This window comes from Gorilla gorilla, chromosome 12 (genome assembly GCF_029281585.2).
Source record: "Gorilla gorilla gorilla isolate KB3781 chromosome 12, NHGRI_mGorGor1-v2.1_pri, whole genome shotgun sequence".
NCBI lineage: Eukaryota > Metazoa > Chordata > Mammalia > Primates > Hominidae > Gorilla > Gorilla gorilla.
The window spans coordinates 100,268,047-100,295,897 of NC_073236.2; the positions used below are offsets into that span (position 1 = coordinate 100,268,047).

Sequence of the window (27,851 nt, forward strand, 5' to 3'; positions counted from 1 at the left end):
CTTCTTCAGTTTTCCCCTCTTGCTTCCTCTCTTGCCATGTGATCTCTTTGCACATGCCTGCTCCCCTTTCATTGTCTGCTATGAGTCAAAGCAGCATGAGAACCTTACCAGATGCAGCTGTCCCACCTTGGACTTTTTGGCCACCAGAATCATGAGCCAAATAAACCTCTTTTTTTTTTTTTTTTTTTTAACAAATTACCCAGTCACAGCTAACACAAAAATGGACTAAGACAGTGTATTCTCTTTCTAATATCAATAATATATACCTCTACAGGGGATATGGATATATGTCCTTTTTATTTATTTTTTATTTTTTATTTTTTGAGACAGAGTCTTGCTCTGTTGCCCAGACTGGAATGCAATGGCACAATCTCGGCTCACTGCAGCCTCCATCTCCCAAGTTCCAGTGATTCTCCTGCCTCAGCCTCCCGAGTAGCTGGGATTATAGGTGCCCACCACCAGGTGTGGCTAATTTTTGAATTTTTAGTAGAGACGGGGTTTCGCCATGTTGGCCAGGCTGATCTCGAACTCCTGACCTCAGGTGATCTGCTGACCTTGGCCTCCCAAAGTGCTGGGATTACAGGCATGGGCCACCACGCCCAGCCGTGTGTGTGTTCTAACCCAAGCCTTTCAATGACACACGAATCAGTTTCAAAGAATTTTTTTAATGTATTTCCTGTTAAGGATGGCTTCTTCTCAGACCTTCTCTCCAGTAGCAACCTAAAATCAAAGGTTACCATGCAGCCTGAAGGGTAACCTGGACTTTTATGTAAACCTGTCTTGTGATGTTGTGAGATGCAAATGGATAAAAATTACTGAGATGGCAACTGTTTGAAAAGCAGCCTGCCCTTGGAGCAGAGGCCTCCATTACTCAGCCTAAACAGTCATCATGGCCTCTATTTGTTAAAAACAAAATAAAACCATGTTAAATCAAGTTCAGCCTAAAGCTCTCTGCTTACATATTTTAAGTTCAGCCTAAAGGTTTTTCTGTACATTGTGAACTATAACAAGTGGAGGTGTAACCAGACCATAGCCTACACTTGTGCCAGTCACCAAGTTTTGGCCAATCCAATGTAGCTAACAGTTCAACCATGTACAAATAAGGCAAATGCCAAGCTGTAACCAATCCAGCTGTTTCCATACCTCACTTCCATTTTCTGTACATCACTTTCCTTTTTCTGTTCATAAATCTTTTTCCACCACGTGGCTGCGCTGCGCCTCTGAGCCTACCCTGGCTCAGGAGACTGCCCGATTCACGAATTGTTCATTGCTCAATTAAACTCCTTTAAATTTAACTTGGTTGAAGTTTTTCTTGTTTTTTGTTTTTTTGTTTTTTTGTGTTTTTTTTTAGACGAAGTCTCACTGTCGCCCAGGCTGGAGTGCAGTGGCGCGATTACAGCTCACTGCAACCTCTGCCTCCCAGGTTCAAGCAATTCTCCTGCCTCAGCGTCCCGAGTAGCTGGGATTACTGGCATGTGCCACCACACACAGTTAATTTTTGTATTTTTAGTAGAGATGGGGTTTTGCCATGTTGCCCAGGCTGGTCTCAAACTCCTGGCTTAAGGGATCCGCCTGCCTTGGCCTCCCAGTGTGCTAGGATTACAGGCAAGAGCCACTGTGCCCAGTTAAGTTTTTCTTTTATCAACCAAAAAACCCCGAGTGACTCAGAAAGTAACTTGCACTAGGAAAAAAGAAAGAGAAAGAGATAGAGATAGAGAGGTAGATTAAAGAGACTTAAAGTCATGTTGATATGTACTCTGTACCCCCAGATATAAGGCCATGAGAAGGAAACTTTATTCTATGCGAAGAATCAGTGGTATTCTTCCCCAAAACCCATAACCTTAGTCTAATCATAAGAGAACATCAGACAAATCCAAATTGAGAGACTTTCTACAAAATATCTGACCAGAACTCTTCAAAATTGTCAAGCTCATGAAAAACAAGACTGACTAAGGCACAAATCAGAGGAGTCTAAGGAATCATAATGACTATTAATAAATGTATTGTGGTCTCCTGAATTGGACCCTGGAACAGAAAAAAAGTGGCATCAAGGGAAAAACTAGTGAAATCTGAATAAAGCCTATAGGTTAGTTAATAGTAATGTACCAATGATTACCTCAGTTTTGACAAGTATGCAGTAATTATGTAAGATGCTAATATAAGGGGGACTGGGTGAAAAGTACACAGGAACTCTCTGTACTGTGTCTGCAACTTTTCTGTAAATCTACGATTATTCCAAAATAAACAGTTTATTTTGAAAAGGGGCAGAGAAAGACTTAATAAACATATCAAACAGTCATGTTGTAGGACTTTACTTAAATCATGATCAAACTATTTTAAAAATTTGTTTATGAGACAACTGAAAATTTAAATACAGTATATTTGATTATATTAAGAAATTAATTATTAACTACTTTTAAGCGTATTTGTGATATTGTGGTTATATTTTTAAAAAGAAGTCTTTAATTTTTACAAAAACAAACTAAAATATTTATAGATTAAATGATATGATGTCTTGAATTTGCTTCAAAAATAATACAGGAGGGAGAAATTAGTAGGGATATAGGTTAACAAGATATCAGAAAATAATTACGGAAAATGAGTGATGGCATGATAGTTGTGTTGTGTTTTGTTTTTGAGATGGAGTCTCGCTCTATTGCCCAGGCTGGAGTGCAGTGGCGCGATCTTGGCTCACTGCTACCTTTGCCTCCCGGGTTCAAGCGATTCTCATGCCTCAGCCTCCTGAGTAAGCTGGGATTACAGGCATGCACCACCATGCCAGGCCAATATTTGTATTTTTAGTACAGATCGGGTTTCATCATGTTGGCCAGGCAGGTCTTGAACTCCTGACCTCAGGTGATCCACCTGCCTCAGCCTCCCAAAGTGCTGGGATTACAGGCGTGAGGCACCGCATCTGGGGAGAGTTCATTATTTTTATTTTGTCTTGTTTTGTATATGTTTGAAGTTTTCCAGAATTAAGAAAACTAATTTTAAGAATCCAAAGAAGAAAAACCATAAGCCCCTAACATTTCGATCACACAGCATTATCTTTGCTGCTGTATTTGCCACCTCAGCAACTCCCCAATTATTGTCACTCAGTTTGCCATTCTTACCAAACCACAGATGAGCTCTGGAGCCGAAGTCCTCTCTAGATCTGTCCACTCACATGAGCCTCTGGAACTTATCAAGCACATGAAAACATCGTCATTCACCTGGAAAACTAACCCCAGGAAGCAGAAGGGGTTTTTGCCTACTCTGCTGGCTACAGGGGTCATCTAGGCCCAACAGCAAGGAAATGAGGGTGTCTGTCCAAGCCTCAGGGAACCCCATCCTTCATCCAACTGTAAGAGCAGAAAGGTCCCTCCTCTCTCTCTTGGAGATGGTTTAGACACTTTAGTTCCTTTCAACCTCGAAGCAAATTGGATCTGAATGCAGATGAGCAAGAACAGAATAGAGACAAGTCAAGACTTAATTTAAATGCAAACCTTTTTTCCCCCCCAGTGCAGAAGTCTTATTAAAGAAACAGCATGATGCTGACAGGATAGTGTTTGTAAGTAGAAATAACACTTATTATAACAAGTTAGAACAGCAGGCAGATAGGTTTGTTTGTTTGTTAATTATATCTGGTTTTATTTTCTAATGAGTACCTTAAGAAAGGGGGGAATCATTCTGACAGCTGTTTGAAACTAACTTTTAAATCCTCTTAGTAAAATGATGTGGAGCCATCCTGTTCTATGAAGCAACAAGAGGTTCCCCCACCCACCACTTTGTCCATCGGATCCATGAAGATTAACGATTTATAATCCCATGAATGGGATCTAAATTCCTGCTTTAATAGATACAGAAAGTTTTTCGCTTACCCGTGGGGAAGGTACTGATAGAGACATGCATAGAATGCATATGTAATTTGTCCACATTTATAGAATGTAATCTACAGCTCTTCTCTAAGTATCATATTCCCAGAAAGACAAAACATATTTGTCTTTAGAGGAAAGTGTTAACTTTATCCAGACTAACTTTAACTAAATGCCTACACAGCCATGAATCAGAAAAGACATACAACTTTTAAAACAAGGATTGAGAGAAGAAAGGAAAAACAAACCTGTCTGGGAAACGGGGTTGGGAGTGAATTAACTGGCAATAGTGTTTTTAAATTGCCCTAGAGGTAAATTAAGCCTCCTACTTTTTTGTCAGAAATGAGTAATTACTAGAAGGAGGCAGCGTAGTCCACATCTTGGCATTTTTATCCAGAATTAAATCTGCACATTATACACTCACACTCTATGTTTAAAAAAATGAGACACTTTTTAGTGAAACTATAAACACCTGCAAAGCCAAACAAGGATTCTTGAGAGATCACATCTACGCAGACAGAGTGGTCTGAAGTATTTAGACCACAGCAAAAATATGTGTGACGGATGAAACAGAATCATTAAGAGAAAAAGCAGAGTTTGTTGAACAGATAATCCCAGAGGGATTGCCCTCCTTCTTTTTCCCTAGGCAGGTCCCTTCTCTCAGATTACCTTCAAAACTGTGTTTAGAACAATGCCTCTTGCGGGAAGCCCTCCTTGGTTAACTAACATGATTCTGTCATTCGGCTCCTCTTTGCCATAGCAAGTGCATCTGTATTTTGCATTTGGTCCTAAGCAGCTTGTTTTATATCATTATTGAAGTCTATCTATGCCTTTGTATCTTTATTTCATCTACCCTCTACTGTGGCTTTCATTTGCTGGGTGTGTCCCCAGAGTGCTTACTGTCAGAAGAAAGAACTCTCAGGAATGTTGCCCGTTGACAGTATGAAACCAATATTGTGTTGATGACTTGGGCTTGGGCTTGGGCTTTGAGTCCGTTCTAAAAGTTTGGGGGAGAAGGAGAAGGACTGTAAATGACTTTATAAGATTCTGTTCAAATCTCTCTGAGATTGTTTCTTCATTTGCTGTGGGAGACTATGTGAATTTCTTTCCATTTTTCCCCGTTTTTTGTTTTAAAACTCACTTCTCTTATTTTCATTGAATCAAGGGTTTCTCTGGCCTTCTTCGAATTTTATTAATAAGCTCAAAATCCAGCCTGTAGGCTAGATATGAGGCTGGGCCAGCATAGACAGCAAGCTCACAGCAGCAACATTTTCTACTCAAAGGGACAGTCTCTGCCACATTCTGAAGTTAATGCAATGTCTGCTGCTTTGGGGACTCTAGCACAATAAAAGGGTCTAAATTCCTCAAGCCTTTGGGGAGAAGGAAGGAAATAGAATTCTTTATCAAATTCTCAAGTCCACGGAAGTCTGGCACACAACAGACATGGTTAATTCAAGATGGGGATGAATTAAGGTGGTGCAGGAGATTGGGAAACTGATTTCCCAGGGATTAAAGTAATGAATTTTTTATTTGAGAAATTCTCAAAATGGAATTTCTTTAATAATATTCAACCTATTCAGGAGCCCGTCCCTAGGCTGTTTTACCAGAGACATTTAGGCTTGCCCTTAGGGATTAGTGTATGTTGGGATATGGGAAGAGAGGAGAAACTCAGTGTGAAAAAATATATTGCTACTGAGAGCCAAGGAGAGGAATCCAATCTGCATAATGTCCCTAATTAGCTTTCTTTCCACCAGCACCTTGCAAATCCTCTCCCCAGAGTCTCCAAGAAAACCAGTGGAAGAGAACAGGCTGACAATAAGAAGAAGCTGCATGCAAACAAGCTCAGGTGTGGGTTTAGGAAAGAAATCAGGCTGAGGGTTGAAACAGCTAAAGAAATGTATTAAGGATAGAATGTCCAGTTCGCAGCACTGGGGATGTACCCCCACTGTCTCCCCATGGTGATTCCAGATGGTGGGAAAAGTCTGAGACGGGAGAGAGCAGTGGGCCAGGGGTCCAGGAACCAGGTTTTCAGCTGTGTCTATAGGACTCATCAGCTGTGCGATGGCGGCAATTTGTTGTGCCTTCCTGGACCTCGGCTCCCTCACCTGTAATTAAGCAGGGCCAACGTCATGGATGTGCAAACCGTGCTCAGAAGATCCCATTGTTAGAAGGGGACCACACTTGGTTTAATATCTGCTGTCACCATCTTGAATTCTTTATAATGATGGCACCACATTTTCCTTTTGCACCAAGCCCATCAAATTATGTACCTGGGGTATTATGCAGAGGGGAGTTTTAAGTGATTGTGATTATACTAAAGATTCATTTATTTGGTTTTTAAGCTGTCCATAAAATTATCCTATGAAATCAGGATCATGAGAGTCTGGAAACCTTTAGGAAGAGAACAAGCCTCAAAGTAAACACACTTTATTTGCAAATGGTGTGGTGTTAGTGTTGATCAATTGACTACTCCAATTAATTGATAAGGTTAGCTGAACTCCTCTTCATAGATTGTCATTGCCTTAAGACACTCAGTTGCGTACTAAACACTGAAATTTATACTGAAAGTATTTTAATATTCTGACTCTTTCATTGCCAAAGGCTGCTCATTCTAAACAGTATAATTCTCACTGAACAACACAACATACACAAAATATGTGTCTGCCTTAGTTTCTGGTTATCTTAATTACTAGTTTCTGGTTAACTTAATTACGTCAGGATCATGGTAATACTCATAATGAAAAGCAGACACTTATTAAAGTTTGAATATGAATAGGAAAACTTTCCTAGACTCTGGGATTTCAGAGCTAGGGTTAGGATCAGGGTCAGGATTAGAGTTAGGGGTTAGGATTAGGGTGAGGGATTGAAGTTAGAGTTAAGATTCAGTACCTCACCTGGAGACTTATTAAACATGAAACTTAGGCAGGCTATTTATGTATATAAATAAAATATACAGCACACACACACACACATACACACAAATAGCTCAAGAAGGAAATCTTCATTAAGGGCCAGTGAGCCTCAGAGTCAAAGAATGTTGTGGAAGGTCTGGGGGGAGGGGAATCTTAGGAACCAGAAAACCAATCTGCTATGATCTGAATGTTTGTGTCCTCCTAAAATTCATATGTTAAGATGTAATCACCAGTGTGATAGTATTTGGAGGTGAGGCCTTTTCATGATAATTAGATCATGAGGGCAGCCTTTATGAATGGGAGTAGTCTTCTTAGAAATGAGGCCTGAGGCTGGGCGCGGTGGCTCACACCTATAATCCCAACACTCTGGGAGGCTAAGGGGGGCAGATCACGAGGTCAAGAGATGGAGACCATCCTGGCCAACATGGTGAAACCCTGTCTCTACTAAAAATACAAAAAAATTAGTTGGGCGTGGTGGTGGGCACCTATAATCCCAGCTACTCGGGAGGCTGAGGCAGGAGAATCGCTTGAACCCGGGAGGCGGAGGTTGCAGTGAGCTGAGATGGTGCCACTGCACTCCAGCCTGGTGACAGAGTGAGACTCCGTCTCAAAAAAGCAAAAAAAAAAGAAATGAGGCCTGAGAGAGCTGCCATCCCCCTTCCACCATGTGAGGACACAGTGAAAAAGCGCCATCTATGAACCAAAGGTGAACCCTCACCAGACACCGACTCTGCTGGCACCAAGGAAGGGCTTGGACTTCCCAGCCTCCAGAACTGTGACAGATAAGTTTCTGTTGTTTATAAGCCACCCAGTCTATGGTATTTTGTTATAGCAGCACCAACAGACTAAGACACACACACTCCACACTGTTGCAGTCCCCTTGGTGGAGATGGAGTGAGCCCATCATATCACCTGCAGTTGGTTCCAGCTCGAGTTTGGGAGTCAGCATTGAGTCTATGAATATGTAGTGAGAACCCATTTCACAGAAGGCTCGGGCTAGTTTAATGGAGATACAGAGGTGAACAAGCTGAGGTTCTGGCCTTCACACAGCTCCAATCCAAGGAAGGGAAGAACACATAAAGTATAACTGAAGCCTCACCAGTGAGCCACCTGCCCTGCCTCTGACAGCTGAGTGAGAGGAAGACTCTCAGAGAAGATGAGTAAATAGAATTCTTTTTCAGTTATTGATTGAGGATATTGAAAAATGAAAAAATATCAATCACGGAAGCAGTCTTTCATCGGCAGGAGTGCATCAGAGAATTGCGAGGTGAGAATGTGGCTTAGCGTGGAGGCTCTGGTTTTTACTCATTTGCAGGCTGCCTGGCCAAGATCTTCCCAGTCCTGTTTGCTCAGGGTGACATTCACAAAAGATAATGCTAGCCAACTTTTTCTAAAAATAAAGAAATAGTATAATTTCACCTTGCTTTAAGCAACCCTGATCTTTAAAATCCAAGCAAACAGATAAATCACTAAAGAATTCTTCACTTTATAAAATGTCTCACCACAAGATGGCCTTAAAAGTAAACTCCCAGAGTAGTACATTTTAGGTGGAATTTGACTTACAAAAAAAGTGATTTATATGCAACATTGAAGCAGCACATCTACTATGTAAAGTCAGATATCCTTGTAGTTGATCCAAAGTCATAAATAAAATAAGCAGTCATCCTTCACCAGCATTATTCAATTGAGAAATCTGGAAAGGCAATCGAAACAACAATCTTCCTGTCAGTGGCTATATTATTAGACTGCAGCTTTTCAGTTTCCTGTATGTTGACAGGAAGCTGATCTCCTGAAGGAGAAAGAATAAGACAATATATACCCATGGGATCATTTCTTCAGCCCCATTAAATGTGAGTCAGGGCCAGTATGTCCGCACATAGCTATTTCAACTGCAGTGAAGAGTTGAAGTAACAGATTGGTATGATTTCCAGGAAAGTTCTAGAATGAAGTATTAATATTTGGATGATGATTCGTGAACACTTAGAAATTAAGAAGTGATTATTCAGAGTCAGCCTAAGCTAACTAAGAAAATGATATCCTATTTTTAAAAAGACTTACTATACCAGTAAAGTTGAGAAATTCCATAGATGAAACATACCCAATTTTGGTGACATATTTCATTAAGTCATGAAATCATCATAGACAAGGTGAAAAAAATATATATGTGCTCAGTGAAAATGCAGTTATACAGATTTGCATTTTCTTCAGTGGCCAAATTAATGGCTGATGAATAGACCCATGTGAACCTACAGGGAGGTTCCTAGTATGTGTCACAGGGCTTAGCATTTTAGCAATGCCTGGGGAAAGGTTTGAAAAGCCCTGTTATCAAGATCACATAGTATCTTGGAAGCTGGAAGGCTAACATTAGATAGCAGAATCTGGATTAGAAAAGTTTTCAGTAAGACAGAAGAATCAAAACAAACAAATAAATATAGTTTAAAAGGGATAAGTGTAAAATTTTACATTAAGAATTTTATGGTTGGTCACAGTGGTGCACACCTGTAAATCCAGCACTTTGGGAGGCCGAGGAAGGCAGATCACTTGAGGCAAAGAGTTCGAGACCAGCCTGGCCAACATTGCAAAACCCCATCTCTACTAAAAATACAAAAATTAGCCAGGCATAGTGGTGCACGCCTGTAGTCCCAGTTACTCAGGAGGCAGGAGAATTGCTTGAACCTGGGGGATGAAGGTTGCAGTGAGCCAAGATTGCACCACTGCACTCCAGCCTGTAAGACTGTAAGACCCTGTCTATAAGACTCTGTCTTTGTATCAGGATGTATAAACCAAATCCATGATTTAAAGACCACTCAGCCTGTAAGACTCTGTCTCAAAAAAAAAGACAGAGAGAGAGAATTGTATATAGAGACAAAATCTGGCTTGATGGAAGGTCATCTGACAGAGAACTAGGTGTTTTGGTCGGCCACAGATTTTATATGGGCCATTAATGAAATATGAATGTTAAAAATTATAACAAAAAGCTAATAGACTCTTGGCAGTTAATACTTATTTTCTCCCAGTTTATCAAGGGTTCTTCTTTATACTTTCCTGGATTTTCCAAATTTTCACATATGTTATTTTTATGAACAGAAAAACTACTCTTAGAATTTGAAAGTATTTTAATAACTGTCCTATTTTAATAACTGTCCTATGGACATTGGAGCAGGCTATTTCATATAGTTTTAGAGGCTGAAACTAGGGAAAATGGCTTGAAGTTATAAGAGACAATTTTAGCCTAAGTACTCAGCTCACCATCGAGTGGGTTCCCATCCCTGGAAGTGTTTACATAAACGTTGGCTAACTACAGAAGTGGCATAGCATAGCATAGCATAGCATAGCATAGCATAGCATAGCATAGCATAGCATAGCATAGATTAGCATAGCATAGCATAGCATAGCATAGCAGTGAAAATCTCTGGCTCTGCCAAACTGCCTGGGCTTGCACCTTGGCTATGCTACTGACTTAGACGAGGCATGGCCTTAGATGAGGCATTCCACTATTTCGTCAGCTATAAAAAGGGCATGATAGTAACTGTACTTGTCCATATGGTCGCTAAGGATTAAAAGGATTCATCTGTATCAATATCCTTAAGACAATAACTGGACTATGCTCAATAAACATTATTATCATCTGTCAGAAGTTGTACATAAAGAATCTCTGCCTTGCTTGAGAAACTAGACTAAATGATTACCAAAAGTTACCTCCAATTTCATTATCTTATTGTTCTAAGTCAAGGAGCACCCTTCCTCAGGTGGCACTGTCTTATTACCTAAGCCTGTACTCCTGAATAGAACCCTGATAATAACAAAATTATTGCAGGAGAGCAAAATATATTACAAAGGAAGTGTCCAAAAGCTACTCAGCATCTCATACATTTCATTACCCAGAATAGGAAGCAGGCCCAGTGGTGGCACTGGACGTATAAACCAAATCCATGATTTGGCCAGGTGCGGTGGCTCATGCCTGTAATCCCAGCACTTTGGGAGGCTAAGGCGGGCAGATTACGAGGTCAGGAGATCAAGACCATCGTGGCTAACATGGTGAAACCCCGTCTCTACTAAAAATACAAAAAATTAGCCGGGCGTGGTGGCGGGTGCCTGTAGTCCCAGCTACTCGGGAGGCTGAGGCAGGAGAATGGCGTGAACCTGGGAGGCAGAGGTCACAGTGAGCTGAGATCGCACCACTGCACTCCAGCCTGGGTGATAGAGAAAGACTCTGACTCAAGAAAAAAAGAAATCCACGATTTGAAGTCCCGAGGCCTGGACAAAGGGTAGGGTGAAGAAGAAGAAGAAGAAGGAGCCAAAGGAATGACAGAAAACAAACGTCTGTATTTATTGATGTATTTATTTGTTCATTCATTCAACAAATGCATTTACTGAGCACTTACTATGCACTAGGCACTGTACTGGTTCTAAACCGCGGAAACCAGGCACAGTTCCTGCCCTAATGGAGTCTATATTCAGTGGGAAATATATTTCAACCAAAAAATGACACCAAGAAACATAAAATGACAGTTGTGATCAGCACCTGAAGGAGAAGTACCCAGGGCCATATGGTAGAGAGTTGCCCTGGTCAGAGAGGTCAAGGAAGACAGCCCTGAGGAAGCCATAACTGAGCTGAGATTTGAAGAAAGGGTGAAACTTACAGAAGTAAGTGCATTCTTGGCAAAGAGCAGTTGGTGAGAGGAAGCGTGGCAGGTAAAAAGAACTGAAAGAGGCCGAGCGCGGTGGCTCACGCCTGTAATCCCAGCACTTTGGGAGGCTGAGGCGGGTGGATCACAAGGTCAGGAGATTGAGACCATCCTGGTTAACACAGCGAAACCCCGTCTCTACTAAAAATACAAAGAATTAGCCGGGCGTGGTGGCGGACGCCTGTAGTCCCAGCTACTGCGGAGGCTGAGGCAGGAGAATGGCGTGAACCCGGGAGGCGGAGCTTGCAGTGAGCGGAGATCGTGCCACCGCACTCCAGCCTGGGTGACAGAGCGAGACTCCATCTCAAAAAAACAAAACAAAACAAAAAACTGACAGAAGGCCACAGTGGTTGGAGTAAAGAGAGCAAAGCAGAGCATGGTTTGATCTAAAGCTGGCTAGGTACAGGGCCTATGGTCATGTTAAGGAATGTTGCATCCTAAAATCATGGGAGGGCATGCAAACATTTTAAACATCTCAGGGAAGACATGAAAATCAGATGAAGAACTCACTCAGCATACGTTGTGGGAGGTGGAGGTCAAAACGGTGGCAGATAGACCAATAAAGAGGCTTTTAAGGTTATCCAGGAAGAGGTGAAGGTAGCTTAGACTAGGATAGTGGGAGTGGAAGTAGGGAAAAAAGTACAGATTCAAAGAGGTTTAGGAGGCAAAATTGAATGTGAAGGGTAAGGCAGAGGGAAAGGTCATGGTCACTCCAAGTTCTGGCCTGCTTAACAATGCGGGTGACATAGGGAACAGCAAAAGGTTTCAGAAGAATCAAGAGTTTGGTTTCGGCTATGTTGTGTTTTAGATGCATGTGAAACTTCCAGATGAAAGTATTAGTTAGGAAATTGGATACATGGATCTAAAGCTCAAAGAAGAGACCTGGGCTGGAGAAACATTTTTGCCATGAATGAAGTATAGAATAAGAAAAGAAGACGGCCAAGTGCAGTGGCTCACGCCTATAATCCCAGCACTTTGGGAGGCTGAGGTGGGCAGATCACTTGAGGTCAGGAGTTTGAGAACAGCCTAGCCAACATGGTGAAACCCCATCTCTACTAAAAATATAAAAATTAGCCAGGCGTGGTGGCATGCACCTGTAATCCCAGCTACTGAGGAGGCTGAGGCAGGAGAATCGCTTGAACCCAGGAGGCGGAGATTGCAGTGAGCCTGCACTCCAGCCTGGGTGACACAGCCAGACTCCATATCAAAACAAACAAACAAAAATGACAAGACTATCCAGGACTGGGCCTTGAGTATTTTAATATGTATTGACCCGGGGAGCATAGGATAAGACTGCAAAAGAGATAGAAAATGAGCAGTCAGAGAAGATGAAGGTAACCAAAAGAGCCTTGCGTCACTGAAGACAAAAAAATACAGTGTTTCGAGGAGGAGGGACAGTCAACAGTGTTGACCACTGCTGAGATGTGAAGGAAGGTGAGTGACCCTGGCACAAGCTGTTTGTCGAGCTGATGAGGTAGGAGCCGGCCTGGCAGTGACCTAAGGAGTGAGCAGGAAGTAAAAAGAGTCAACAAGTATAGATGTTCTCTCTAGAAGTCTCTGTAAAGGGGAGAAGAGAATATGAAAGCTTGAGGGGAAGGTATGCTTGGGATAGAGTTATCTCCACTCCCCCACCCCACCCCCCAGTGGGAGCCTTGTGTATACTTTAAATCTGGCAAACAGAATCCAGTTGAGAAGCAGAGATTAAATATGAAAACATAATGAGAGAGTGAGAGTGCAGTACATGGGCAAGGAACTGAAAAAGAATAGATGACAAAGGGGACTAGCCTTTTGGCCAGGGACATGAGGCAGGTAGAATTGCCTGGTCACAAGGTGGTCACAAATGGTGAGAACTCTGTTGACATTATGCAAATACTGATGGAGAGTGAAGCAGTTGGGGTCAAAGACTCCGTGGTGCTCCCCAGGTTTAGGGTTCCGAGTGAAGTATTTGTGAGAAGTTGGTAAGGTATCACTAAAGAAATCCCACCTCGGATATCTCAGAGATAAGGTCTCTGCCCAAAATAGAAATTGCAGCAGCCGCATGTGAGTTCCCATAGACCTCTTCTGAGTTGAAATCCAGACCAGCCACTCTCTGAGGAAATGATATGAACCGTGTTTCCTTATTCAAGGACACAAAATAACTTCCCCACACCATTCTATTTTGCAAATGAGGAAACTGAGCTGCATCTCTAGCTGGGGCTCATCTCACCCAGAATGGAAGAATTTGGAGTTGGTTTTGGTCCCAGTTTCCAGTGTCTTCAAAAAGGTAGAATGCCCACATGGCATAAAGCCATTAACTGAGACACAGTGTCCTGAGACACCCACAATCCCTTGTGAAGTCACAGCAAGGAAGAAAATCTACTTTGTTTGAGTATCTTCTGGGTGCCAGGCTCTGTGTAGGTTGCTTTTGCAGACATTAGCTCATTTAATCCTCAAAATACTCTATGGCAACTGGATTTAAGCTTCTACCCAGGATGAGACAAATCAGCTTTCCTGCTTTGCTGGGAGCTCCAGCCTGCTGAATTTACCTCTCCACTGGCCTTCATGTATGGCCCCAGGCTAGCTGGGCCTGCCAGGCCCATGATGACGTAGGAATTAGAGTGTATGGCAGGACATTTCCCTGAGCTTTTCCACACTTCCCCAGCCAACCCAATGGCTGGCAAGGGCTTATATTTTTATCTTCGCAACTTTTCTTCTCTCCAAGTTGTGTTCCAGACAAATATTTGTGGTCATTGCCCAATAATACCAAAATATACAAATATCATCTGACCATTTTTTAAAGGGGGTAGGAAGGGTTTACGGAGCACTTAACACAAATCTAATACGTTATTCTTTTTTAAGCCAACGACACTCACTCCCAGTCCCCACTCAAAACATTTCTCATCTCTCAGTTGACAGGGCCAGAGCAAGCCACTGTGCAGGGCTTCAAGGAGGAGATGGATTTTCCAAGGAAGAGAAGTTAAATTATCCCTCTCTCCATGTCTCAACTGTATATTCAGTCTGTCCTGCCACTAGGGACCCTTAGGATCAACAGTTTTCTTGTCCCTAATTGCAATATCTCCTATGAGAATAAATCATTATTCAGCTTTGATATCCTGAATTCCTATAAATTTGTTTTGGCATTTTTTTTTTCAGCTTTAGAATCAGTGATATGAAAAGCATTAGTAGAATGCTAAAAATTGACCACAAAACTTATAAAAGTAGTCCCTAAACAACTTGTTCTTAAGAATTAGTAGCTCCAACCCCAAAGAATCTACTCCTTCACAGGGCAAATGAACATGATGTGCCCCAGAGGGCCCTGAGGTTTGCTGAAGTGGGTCAGAGACTCAGAAGCCTGCTCCACTCCTATCAGAAGGAATTCCTACCTCCTTCCCTCTCCCACCTTCATAGTCTTTCCCAGCTTCTCCTCTCTCCACTCCCACACCTCCTCCATCCATGGAAAAGTTGGAGAGCCTTTCTTCCCATGAGTTTACACCAGCCCGTCCCCAATTAACCTCAGTGATTAAGCAGTCATCAAAAATTGATTGAACACCAGCTACATGTGAGACTAGCTAAAACCCCTTTCATTACCTATCATCTGCCTAGCTCATTAAAAATTGGGAACACAGTACTTTGAAAACACAAACTGTAGCAGTGCTGAATAATAATGATAACTAACCACAACCATTCAGTCTGGGTAGCAAGCAGATTTTACTGAGATAGATCAAATTACCTAAGGAGTACATTGTGTCTACTGAATAAAGTGAGTCAGCACCCATACATGCATGCTATTTGTAAAAGTGATAGTCTTCATTCAGCTGTTAAGTCACAACTGGCATTCAAAGTCTGTTTCTCAAACACAAAGCCCTTGAAAGATTTTCCTCTTTAATATACACCCAACATTGTCTTATTCACTGGAATAATTTTAAGTTATAGGCTCTTTTCCCAATGAGATCAAGTAGGAAAAAAAATGTGAACTTATCATATGTTAAATTTATTCATTCATTTCTTCATTGAGCATGTGTTCCTGCCTGCTATGCCTAAGGCATTATGCCAGGCACTGAAATACTAGGGCAACTAAGACAGAGCCAGGCCCACGAGTTCCTCATAGTTTAGCAGGCATCCACACCAGTTATAGCAACAAAGTGTTACAGGTACCATGATAGAAATCTGCATAGTCACTACAGAAAGGGCCCAAAAAGCCAGAGCTGGGTTCAACCTGTGGAAGCTCAAACTGCACAGAAGAGATGAGAAAGAGTGGCTTGGCCAAAAATGCATGACATTTCAGATACATGTCCAAGCATCACTTTTCTATACGGTCTGTCATTAAGGGAGTAATGTGTCCAGATACAAAAGAATTTGTTATTTCTGGCAGTAATAAAAGGCATGCTTAGTAGCTATGGTATTGGCTCAATCAATATGTGTGAGATGTTTTTAATTGAGGTTGATGATTTTTATTTTCTTCTACAGAACAGTTCACAATCACTGACAAACATTTCTAGTTTTCAGCTAGCTGACCTACAAATAAAACAAAGCAGTGGTTCAACTCATTCTGCAACAATTTTCTAGCCCAGTGCCTACCAAATTTGCACATCCTAGAGCTGTGACTTCACTATTTAAGATATATCTGGTGAAATGTGAATAAGGTCTGATATGATTTGGATTTGTGTCCTCACCCAAATCTCACATTGGATTGTAATCCCCAGTGTTGGAGGAGGGGCTTGGTGGGAGGTAACTGGATCAATGGAGGCAGACCTCCCCCTTGCTGTTCTCATGATAGTGAATGAGTGCTCACAAGATCTGGTTGTTTAAAAGTACGTAGCACCCCCAATTTGCTCTGTCTTCCCCCTTCTCCAGCCATGTAAGATGTGCCTGCTTTCCCTTCACCTTCTGCCATGATTAAAAGTTTCTCAAGGCCTCCACAGCCATGCTTCCTGTACAGCCGGCAGAACTGTGAGTCAATTAAGCTTCTTTACCCAGTCTCAAGTAGTTCTTTACAGCAATGCAAGAATGGACTAATACAGAAAAAGAGTGGGATATTGTTATAAAGATACCTGAAAATGTGGAAGTGACTTTGGAACTGGGTAATGGGCAGAGGTTGAAACAGTTTGGAGGGCTCAGATGAAGACCAGAAGATGAGGGAAAGTTTGGAACTTCCTAGAGACTTGTTGAATTGTTGTGACTGAAACGCTGATAGCGATATGAACAATAAAGTCCAGGCTGAGGTGGTTTCAGATGCAGATGAGGAACTTATTGGGAAATGGAGAAAAGGTCACTTTTGTTACACATTAGCAAAGAGGTTGGTGGAATTTATATTTAAAAGGGAAGCAGAGCATAAAAGTTTGGAAAATTTGCAGCCCAGCCATGTGGTAGAAAAGAAAAACCCATTTTTCTAGGTAGGAATTCAAGCCAGCTGCAGAAACTTGCATAAGTAAAAAGGAGCCGAATGTTAACAGCCAAAACAATGGGAAAAATGCCTAGAAGGCATTTCAGAGACCTTTGTGGCAGCCCCTCCCATAACAGGCCCAGAGGTCTAGGAGGGAAGAATGGTTTTCTGGGCCTGGCCCAGAAAAGTTTGAGTAACCTTGGTTGAGCAAAGTTGCTCAAACCCTGAGCAATCTCGGGACACTGCTCCATGTGTCTCAGCCACTCCAGCTCTAGCCATGGCTAAAAGGGCCCCAGATATGTCTCAGGCCACTGCTCCAGAGGGTACAAGCCATAAGCCTAGGCAGCTTTCATGTGGTATTAAGCCTGCAGGTGCAGAGAGGGTAAGAGTTGAGGCTCGGAAGCCTCTGCCTAGATTTCAGAGGATGCATGGAAAGACCTGGATGTCCAGGCAAAAGTCTGTCACAGGGGCAGAGCCCTCATGAAGAATCTCTACTAGAGCAGTTCAGGGGGGAAATGTAGGGTTGGAGCCCCGACACAGAGTCCCCACTGGGGCACTGCCTACTGGAACTGTGAAAAGAGGGTCACTGTCCTCCAGATCCCAGAATGGTAGCTCTACCAACAGCTTGCACCATGTGCCTGGAAAACCCACAGGCACTCAATGCCAGCCCATGAAAGCAGACAAAGGAGCTGTATCCTGCAGACCCTCAGAGGCAGAGCTGCCCAAGGCCTTGGAAGCTCACCCCTTGCATCAATGTGGCCTAGATATGAGACATGGAGTCAAAAGAGATCATTTTGGAGCTTTAATAACTGCCCTGCTGGGTTTTGGACTTGCATGGGACCTGTAGCCCCTTTGTTTCGGCTGAGTTCTACTTTTGGAGTGGGTGTATTTACCCAATGCCTATACTCCCATTGTATCTTGGAAGTAACTAACTTTTTTTTTTATTTTACAGGCTCATGGGCAAAAGGGACTTGCCTTGCCTCAGATGAGACTTTGGGCTGTGGACTTTTGACTTAATGCTGAAATGAGTTAAGATTTAGGGGGGACTGTTGAGAAGGGATGATTGTGTTTTGAAATGTGAGAAAGACATGAGATTTGGGATTGACAGGGGTGGAATGATATGGTTTGGATTTGAGTCCTCACCCAAATCTCATGTCAAATTGTAATTCCCGATGTTGGAGGAGGGGCCTTGTGGGAGGGTGATTAGATCATGGGGACAGACTTCCCCCTTGCCATTCTCATAATAGTGTGTGAGTTCTCACAAGATCTGTTTGTTTAAAAGTGTGTAGCACCTCCCCCTCCACTCTTTCTTCCCCACTTCTCCAGCCATGTAAGATGTGCCTGCTTCCCCTTCACCTTCTGACATGATTGTTAAGTTTCCTGAGGCCTCCCCAGCCATGCTTCCTATATAGCGTGCAGAACTGTGAATCAATTAAACCTCTTTTCTTTATACCTAGTCCCAGGTAGTTCTTTATAGCAATGTGAGAACAGATTAATACAGGATTTTAGTTTAGTTAATAGTATTATACTAATGTTAAATTTCTTAGTTTTGAAAATTATACTATAGTTATACAGATATTAAAACTGGGGAACTTGAGGAAGGCAATATATGGGAATACTCTGTTCTAGTTTGCAACTTTTCTATCAATTTAAAATTAGTTTCAAGTTAAAAGTAAACAAATGTATGTACATAGATATAAATATAGATAGGTATATGCATATATTTCCATTTTTATGAGATCAGTGCTACTCAAAGTGTGTTCCACAAACCTTTTATTACCAATCATAGACAAGCTAAAGCTAAATATAGAAAATGGAAGCAAGCATTTAGAAACTTTTATAACAATTTGACATTTCTGAAATATTTAAGCATATGATTCTTTTCCTAGAAGTTCATTTTTATCGCTTTTTTTAAAGCATCAGTCTGTATTAGGATTCTCCAGAGAAACAGAGCCAACAGGATATGTGTGTGTGTGTATATGTATAGATAGGGATTTATTTTAAGGAATTGGCTCGTGTAATTGTGGAACCAAAATCCAAAGAAATCGGATGGGGTAGACCAGCAGGCTGGAGATTCAGGGAAGAGATGCAGAGTTCAAAGGCACACTACTGACAGAATTCCTTCTTGCTCAGAGGAGGTCAGTCTCTGTTCTCTTAAGGCTTTCAACTGATTAGATGAGGCCCATCCACATTATGAATCATAATCAGCTTTACTCAAAGTCTACTGATTTAAACATGAATCTCATCCAAAAACCACCTTCACAGAAATATCCAGAATAACCTTTGACCAAATATCTGGGCACTGTAGTCCAGATAAGTTGGTGCATAAAATTAACCATCATGTAGTCCATGACAGATTAAAAAATTAAAAAGAAAAAAAAAAAGTCCTGCATTGGAGATATTTTGAGAAGCTTTGTGTCATATAACTTTTAATAGTCTACCAAATGGTTGTATTAATTTAAAAATTCAGACTAAGATTGCTTATTTCATATGGGAACAGGGAAAAATCCTGGGAGCAGTGTCCTGGCTGGTGTGGGGAGAGGAGGATCTAACCACTTTCTAATTCTGACCAATGAGCCTGAACCATTAAAATCTACCTTTGTATTGTTCTAATTCAGAGTTCCCAAACTGTCTCATGTCACAGCATTTTGTACCCCTGTAATTTTTTCACAGAGTCCCTAGGCAAAAAGAAATACCTACCCAAAATTCCATTTATCCAGTAGTTAAGTCCCAACAACTTAGTTGTTTGAAAAAAATTATACACATAAATCAAAAGAAAAAAATTTATTTCATTCTTAAATACTCGGTTACTTTTAAAAGGATGTGTGTGCCCGAGGTCAAGAGATTGAGACCATCCTGGCCAACACAGTGAAACCCCGTCTCTACTAAAAATACAAAAATTAGCTGGGCATGGTGGCGTGCACCTGTAGTCCCAGCTACTTGGGAGGCTGAGGCAGGAGAATTGCTTGAACCCAGGAGGTGGAGGTTGCAGTGAGCTGAGATCACGCCACTGTACTCCAACCTGGCAACAGAGTGAGACTCCATCCAAAAAAAAGAAAAAGGGATGTGTATGCCAATTGGGCACGAAATATCTTCTCAAATCTTGGAACTCATGTGGACACAAGCACCTTCACCTCCTATTCCACACTGATTTTCTCTGGGTACTTGCATTTTACAACAACTGCTGAAAACTCAGCTTCCCAAAGACAGGACATTTTTGGAAGAAATGTAGCGCAATCTAATGTTGGAACAATGAACTACCTTGAGCTAATAGTTCAGTTGATATCCAACAGATGTCAAGTGCCACTATACTTCCTTGATATTTAAACTATGCCACAGCCCCCCTCTAAGTTTGCTGCAAAGTCTTGGGTGCCTAGGACACAGTTTGGGAGTCATGACTCTATTCTTTTCCCATTTTTAATTCCATTTTCTCTTGTGCAGAATAAAAGCATGTTCTTTAAGCATCTAGTAACTACCTCTGTTAAACCTAAGGTTATGTAGAATATAACACTTACTGTTATGTCATAACTCTGAGCTTTCACTGCTAGCAATCACAAGGTTGTGTATTCTCTTTTCATTCTTTATCTGTGGTGAACATAGTAGATGAGATGACCTCCAGTGGCCAGGCATCTCAAACATATGCCTAAGAGAGCACAACAAAATATTTTGCTTTGTGTTATATTTAAACCAGAATACAGTTGTTAACTATGTTACTTTTTAACAGATAATTAGATCAAGACTGAAAGAAGCACAAAAATACGTGTAATTTGGTATACTTCTTACTAATGGTTAACCATTTTCAATCATGTCTTAATCTAATACTGATTTTTCTGACCAATTATATTTATTTCACTCACCCTAAATTCTTATAATTGTAGCCAAAAGTCCCTTAGATCATAAAAGTGACTCTGACAACAGTTCTTTGGGGCTTACACACAACTTGAAATCAAAAGCCTTTGTTTTCTTCCTCTGGGTCAATATCTTCTCATCATAACTGTTGTCATCATCATCAGAATATGAACTCTTTATCTTGTTTGGCCAGTGTCAATAGTTGGAGAAATTACTTCTCTCTGTCTCATATTTCTAGCTTTCTCCTGTTTGATTTTCCATAGGCAGAGGAAAGGAGAAAGAGAGAGAAAATCTCTCATATCCCCTGCAAGATTGTTCCTTCCTAACAAGAAAAGACTCCCTCCCCCGACCTTTCTGAAGCTTCTTTTATCTACTGTTTACTAGCAGCTACATACATTGATACAACCTGTCTCTGATATTAAGCTCCTGTCTTGTAATGGAGACCATATTGCCTTTCCAGAGATAAATCCAAGCTTATCAAAACACTTTTGAAAACCTCTTTCATAATAAACAGAACACAATTTCAGATAGTGGCACAGAGTGACTTCGCACCTTAGGACAGAGGTCTGATGCCAGAATGCTGTACAGTGGTGCCCTACCCATGATCTCATTTTCACCAGCCTGAGGCTGAACCTCTCTCCCTTCTTTCTTGCTGGGGCTTTTCTATAAATCAGTTGTCAACAAATATATTGGATTCTTCACACTTTGATCTACTTAACATTTTGAAAGAGGTATTCACTCAACTCCAAGTTCCTTTCCAATTACCTGGTGGGGTTTGGTGGGGAGCAGTTAGCTGGATACTGTTTGAAGCAGATGTCCCAGAAGCCATCTCGCTGTGCATAGATGTCAGCTGGCATACAGCCTTCAGTAAGAAGGCTGATGGAAGGTACGCAGTAAAAATTAAAAGCCTAGGAAAACCACAGGCCCCAGAGCCAGAGCAGAGCAGAGCAGTTGAGTGATGGTTCCTTCTGAGAGCAGGGCGGGAACAATTTCTTGCCCTGCTCCTGGGGATGAAAGTAAAGTCTAAACTTTTTTGCAACAGTGACTAATTCCCCATCAGAGAGCCTCCTGCGATTGCAGAGCTAATTTCATGAGTGGTAAATGAAGGGTCTCTCAAAGTGAGAGCTGACAGAGGAAGAAACAGAGAAAAAGTAAAAGCAAATCCCCAAACATTACCCACATTGCAAAACAGAAGGGAATTTTCAGAAGCAATGAGAGAGAACAGCCCACCTCCAGATCTCCCTCAGACATGTTTTCTTCCTTCCTGACTCATTGAGTTTCTTTAGGAAAGCCTGGTGAGAAGGGATTATGAAGCAGGCAAGGGAGCCAGCCTTTTCTGGCAACACAGGGCATTTTGATTTCAGAATCTGCAAATCTTCAAGAACAGACCTGGTGTGCACTAGTGTTCTAGGCTGGAGTCCAGCAGCAGTTCAGCTGCAGATGAAGCAAATCAGCTGGTTGGTGCTGTCAGCCAGAGACCCAAGGACTTTCCTGGTGCTACACCTCTCTGGAAGTTTGAAGATGTTGGGACAGGTTTGCCTTCTGAAATGTGCAAATGTCACCAGCCGGGAGTGGCAGATGCCAGGAGGCATCTGAAAACAGATCTCCATCTGGCCATGGGCTAGGCTTCCTGGGACACAGATTAGAATAGTTTGAAACAAAGGGGCGGAAGCACCGGCTAAGCTTTTCACATATTGTTATGGTCTCTGGGTCACTTCCTGCCTTTGGAATTTATTTCCTTTCCAGGTTCAGCAAAATTCAATGAATGACAAGAAAGAGGTTGGGGTATGTCTTTGCCTCTGGCCCAGTCGAGGGGCGGCTCTGCCTCTGTGAACTTGTACCTCTGCAGTGGTTGCATTCTCCCGCGCTGTTTGTTCACACTGAGCCCAGCATGGGGGAAGCTTCAGGATGCAACAATAAATTAGGGAAGGGAGCCATCTCCAGTTGAGTCAGATAAATCCTCTTGTTCCTAGAAAACAGAAAAGGAAAGAATAGATTGGGAAGGGCAAAAATGATGTTTTATCAAGAGAGCTCTTTCTCACCAGCTCCCCGGGATTCAGAGATGTAACCAGCTTTGAAGGTAGGAGGCCGAACGTGGCTCCATGCAGTCGCACCTCCCACCTCCTGGAGTCAACCAGTAGGCCAGATAGGTACACAGGACAGTGACATTTGCTACACAACAATGATCTGCTTTGTTTTCTTTTACCAGTATTTAATTTGCACTTTGTTCCAACAGGGACTTCAGGTAGCAATAACCGCCTTTCTGACAGCATTTTCACGCTCATTTTGGGCACTTTGAAGCTGACATGAATGCATATTGCAAAATCCTTCTGCAACCCCCAGCAATCCCTGTACATCCACTGCAGTTCTGCAGTGCAGAGACCCCCAGAGGCCAAGGCAGACCCTTTTGCCCCAACAGCTGCAGGACCCTATCAAAACTTAATGTGGTCCCTGCTGCCCCTGTCATTTCTTTGAGAAAGAGTGTGTCTCTCTGAATAGTGATCCACCGTCATGAATAAGTTCCTTCTGAAAGCCGGCTCATACAGCCCTTGTCAGGAAGAATCTCGTAGAGCCTGTCCACATATCCAGAGTCCATCTCTTTCTAGACCGAGAGGTCAGAGTTCATAGCTTTAGAGGAAGGGTAATTTTTGCCCCCATCTTTAGTCTAAACACAGCTAAACTAGCAGCAAACGCTATTGTAAATACAAAGGAAGTTGCAACTAGTGATCAGCCTTTCTCCTGGTGCCACTCAATCTCCCAGAAATAAGAACTAAAGCTTCCCCTCCATCAGTTTAAACAATCTCTTTGCTCGAGGCTGCAGATGCCACCACTGTTGGGAGCTAGCAGCGACAGGGCTGCTGCCTTGGGTTATCACTGTGGCTCAGGCGTCAATCAAATTGACCTTTTCAAATTGCACCAACACATGTGGCATTCACAGAAATGGTCTCCTGTGACCTTCACAACAATTGTTCCTAACCACTTTAGGAAGTTCTGGGGGAAGGAAGTAAGTAGGTAGGGCAGAGATGGCTGTATACATACCAGGGTCAGGAACACCTGCAGAGTACGAAAGCAACAGGAAGTCTGCCCAAGAGTCCCAACTTTCCTCCATGAAAAAGCGCTCTGTCAGATTCAGGCATTATGTTTCCATATAAAAGTATAACCCGGGTCTGGGAAATTTATAAATCACTACTTTTAAACTTTACAGAATCTGATTACACGGGACTGGCAGGGAGCCAGGAATCTGCATTTTTATCAAGCCCACTGGCTGCTACTAGTACAGGTGGTCTGTGGCTCAGACTTTGGAACACTGTGCTATAAGGAATTGTGAGTCATTGTCAGGTTAGCATGGAGAAACTGGTAACACAGATGAACATTGCACCTGGATTCCAGGCCAGGCTTTGGCAGTCTGTATGACCGATCCTGGGTAAGACAATTTAATTCTCTGAGACTAAAGACCTCAGGACTAGACAGAAGACCTTCAAAAATTTAGAAATAGCTTCTAAATTATGGCCCAAAGGCCTACAGATTTGGAGCACTGGTCCAAACAGAAAGACCAGGGTTCTGCAGGCATGCCCTGAACACTCACTGACATTCTTCATTGCAGAAAACTCCAGCAGCCAAGGTGGAACCTCTCGCCCAGGGCTGCAGTCCTAGAACTCTGTGGTCATGGGATGCAAGAACTGCATCTTTGCTCTCAGCCATTTCCAAGTAGGAGAAAGGGAAAGGAAGAAGATTCTACTTATGTAGTGCATTACATGCATTATTTTTTAAATTCTCACTTAACCCTAGTATCATTAGTCTCCTTTTGAAGATGAGAGAATTGAAGATCAAAGATGTGAAATAACTTGCCCCAGTTCCCCCAGGTCTCATGGCTATAGAATGCTTGAACTGAAATTTCAGTTCATGTCTTCCAAGATCCAGGTTCCGTGTTCTTTCCACAAAACCATTCAGAACTGGAAGTTTTGCTGTGGCCATCCTGAAGGCCTGGCTGTTTGGAAACCCTCCAGATATCCTCACCTCCCCCTGACATCCATCCCACACCTGTTCACCACTCTACTTCAGAATCTCACACACCCTCGGTCTTTTCTCCATCCCTGACCTCCAGCTGATCCCTCAGCTGCACTCATTTCTTATCCCTACAACTTCTTGACTCCCAGTAATTAAAATACACCAGCTGCCACTTCTCCTGGGCTGAGGAGGATGTTTCTGGCCCACAACTACTCCAGCCACTGACTTCAAGATCAAGTCAGCTGGGTCCTGGAAAACTCAGTGTATCCCTAAGGATTTCCACGAATTGAGAATCTTTAAATGAATGCTTAAGAGGCATTTGTGCACTTACTGATTCTAACCCACACATACACAAGCACATACACACAAACAAATATGCACACACAATACACATACACATACACATACACAGAGATCTCTTCTCAACTCAGGGCAGAGATATAGAAAACCCTGGGGGAGAAACCAGTGCCCTTCTATTAGGAGATGACACATCAAACTTCAACTTCCTAATAATAGTGATTATTCTGGGATGCTGGGCACCCCCTAGTGGGAGTAATGGAGACAGAAGACAGACTGTTTTGGTGCTGTTCTCAGTAACCCATTCCACCCACAGCTTCCTGCCCCTTCGCTGCCTTCTCCTTCCAGCCCATCTCACTGTTCTTGGAATGATTCATTCTTCCCACGATGATTGGGCCTTTTGCCCCATAAAACCTTCCCTCTCTTTACAGACATAATGGACTAAAACTAAGCAGAAGGCAACTCAGGCAGAACAGCAGGAAAAACTTCCTATGGGGAGAGCTCTTAAAATCTGAAATGACCTTACAAGGCAAACTAAGTAAGACCTAACTGCACTGGGCAGAACAATAGAGAATATCTCAGAAAGATATTTTTGGAGATGAAGAGGATGAGGGAAAAGCTATTTCCCTGATTTCATATATTAATGCCCCCATCCTTCACTCTCAGACTGATTTCATGACAATATAAATGGCCTGTGCTACATCTAACCCCTTTTAAGGCCAAGAGAACACCCAACATTTATACATATGAAATAAGCAGATGAAGCCTGTCCCAGCAGAGTGGCAGCTCATCCATGAACTGGGCACTATGTAGCACTGTGGGACATTCTGAACATTTGTGTACTAATACCCACTCTTTTCAAGGCCACTGCCATAGCTCCCCACGACGGGATGAGTCCTACTATATTGTAAACAATAAAGTGTTTTCTGAGTGTTTACGTTATACCAGGCTCAAGATTCGTAAGCATTTTTAAGACATGCCCACATCTAGTTCAGTCCCTTCTCCAAACAAGGGCCTTAATAAAAGATAGGGAGAGTAACATAAATTTAAGTGCATGCGCAAAGAATCCTTCTGGGCATATTCACAGTTCTTATTTTAGTTAAGTATTTGATAACTTGTTCACTGGGTAAGGGGCCAGCCAGTCTTATCTTGGGGACCAGTGCCTGTCTCTAGTAGATGTGACAATTATACAGCACCCACCTTCATGCAGAGCTTTGGTTGTTATGATCTTATTCCTTCCTAGATTTGAGTCATCAGCTCATTAGTGCCCATTCAACTTAGCCTTCCTCTGATGAATCCTCTAAAACCTTGCTCATAATTTTACCGACACCAGCACAGGATTTTCTCTGCTATGCCTCCTGCTTCATCTGAAGCCTAGTGACTTGGACAGTCTAATCTCACAACTGCTTACAATGTTAATCCCTTTCATCTCTTCTTTTAGAACCATGTGCTGATGTTCATCTTTCTGACAACCAAGAACCTTGGAAGAATCTCTCGCCTCAGGCGCTCCTATTTTTGTGCCTAGCTCGGCCGCCTTCCAAATCACCAGAGGCATCATAGAATGCAACTGTCTGTGGAGGGTTGGAGGACGAATTGGACACAAATTCATTGGATGGCTGAAGGAAAAAAGAAAGGTCAAGGATGCTCCAGCTTGGCCAGCCTCGCAGGCCTGACAGCAGAAGCTGGAATTGTTTCTTTTATAACTTGGGCTTGAATTAAAGGCATTTTTTTTTAGTCCAGAGACCTTTGGCCTTCACTCCAAACAGAACACTCAGTGGGGTGGAGCAAGGCTGTCTATTGGCAGGAAGGGCACGCTGACCTCTGGCCCTAATGCCTTCCCTAACCTGGAAAGACATAAAAGCTGTGGTGAGTTAGCTGAGCCACCTGGAGTGCTCTGTCAGTATGTAGAATGTTCTAAATCATGTAAGGGGCCCTGCCTTTGTAAAGAAGAGTGGTGATGTGTTTATGGGCTCAGAGAAGAAAACATATGGAGACAAAATGAGAATTAAGAAGAATAAACCTAACTAGTGGCTGCTTTGGGTGTCTAGAAGACAAGTAAAACTCAGAAAAGAGGCCCCAGTTCTGAGAAGCAGAGATAAGGGAACTTCCAGTACATCTGTCTCTATTTTCAGAAGAGATAAAAACCAAATCATAAATCTAAAGATGAAGGTACATTCATCTGGGGAGAGAACTAAACAAGCTGTTATATTTCAAACAGCTATTAGGATTGCAAAAATGAACACTTTTAACTTGCTAGTGGAAGCATTTCTTTCCTGCAAGTCACCTTGGATCAGATTAGACAACAAAGAGAAGATAACAAAAAATTATTTTTTTGTGCAGGCTAAGAAGCATTAATTTAGGCTCTTTGTACTAAGCTAGATTCCTGTCCTGGATGCTTTCCAAGAAAAAGCAAAAAGTGAGCAACCAGAGCAGTTATGGGAAATTCAACTGTGTGCTTTGTTGGTAAGGATGAGAACGGGGGGTTCCGCTGGCCCAGAGCTGCAAACGAAATCAATGGTCTGCAGCTTGGGAGGTGACCAGAGGACCCAGGCCACTGGATCAGGCGCTCAGAGAGCCAGCATGAGCCTTCAAGGCAGTGCTTGTGGGCAGGAGGACAGGTCTGAGCTTCCTGCCAGTGCCTATGGCAAGTTAGATATGTATTTGCCAGTATCCCCAAGGGAAGGAGTTCTGTGCCAGCTGGAGCTCTCTCAGGAAAGACAGGGAGCTCTCAGATGATGTCCAAGGAAACCAGGTGAGGGCTTGAATTGTGGCCAACGAAGCAGGGTGTGTAACACCTGAGGAGGCCAGATGGGGGTCAGGAGCATTCAGGCAGGGAAGAAGGGGTGTGACATGCCCATGAAAGGTGGGTGTGGGCATTCCA

At 42.5% G+C, this 27,851-nt stretch overlaps 1 long non-coding RNA gene across 2 annotated transcripts in view; it reads right to left on the reverse strand.

Moving 5' to 3' along the window:
• Nucleotides 1-27,851, reverse strand: part of LOC109025748 (uncharacterized) — a 169,953-nt gene that overhangs the window by 67,032 nt on the left and 75,070 nt on the right. For both annotated transcript variants that reach the window (XR_010129998.1, XR_010129999.1), the window contains exons 6-7: nucleotides 21,431-22,634; nucleotides 20,332-20,459 (exon numbers count right to left, since the gene is read on the reverse strand). This is a non-coding gene — a long non-coding RNA (uncharacterized lncRNA). The remainder of the gene's footprint in view (nucleotides 1-20,331; nucleotides 20,460-21,430; nucleotides 22,635-27,851) is intronic.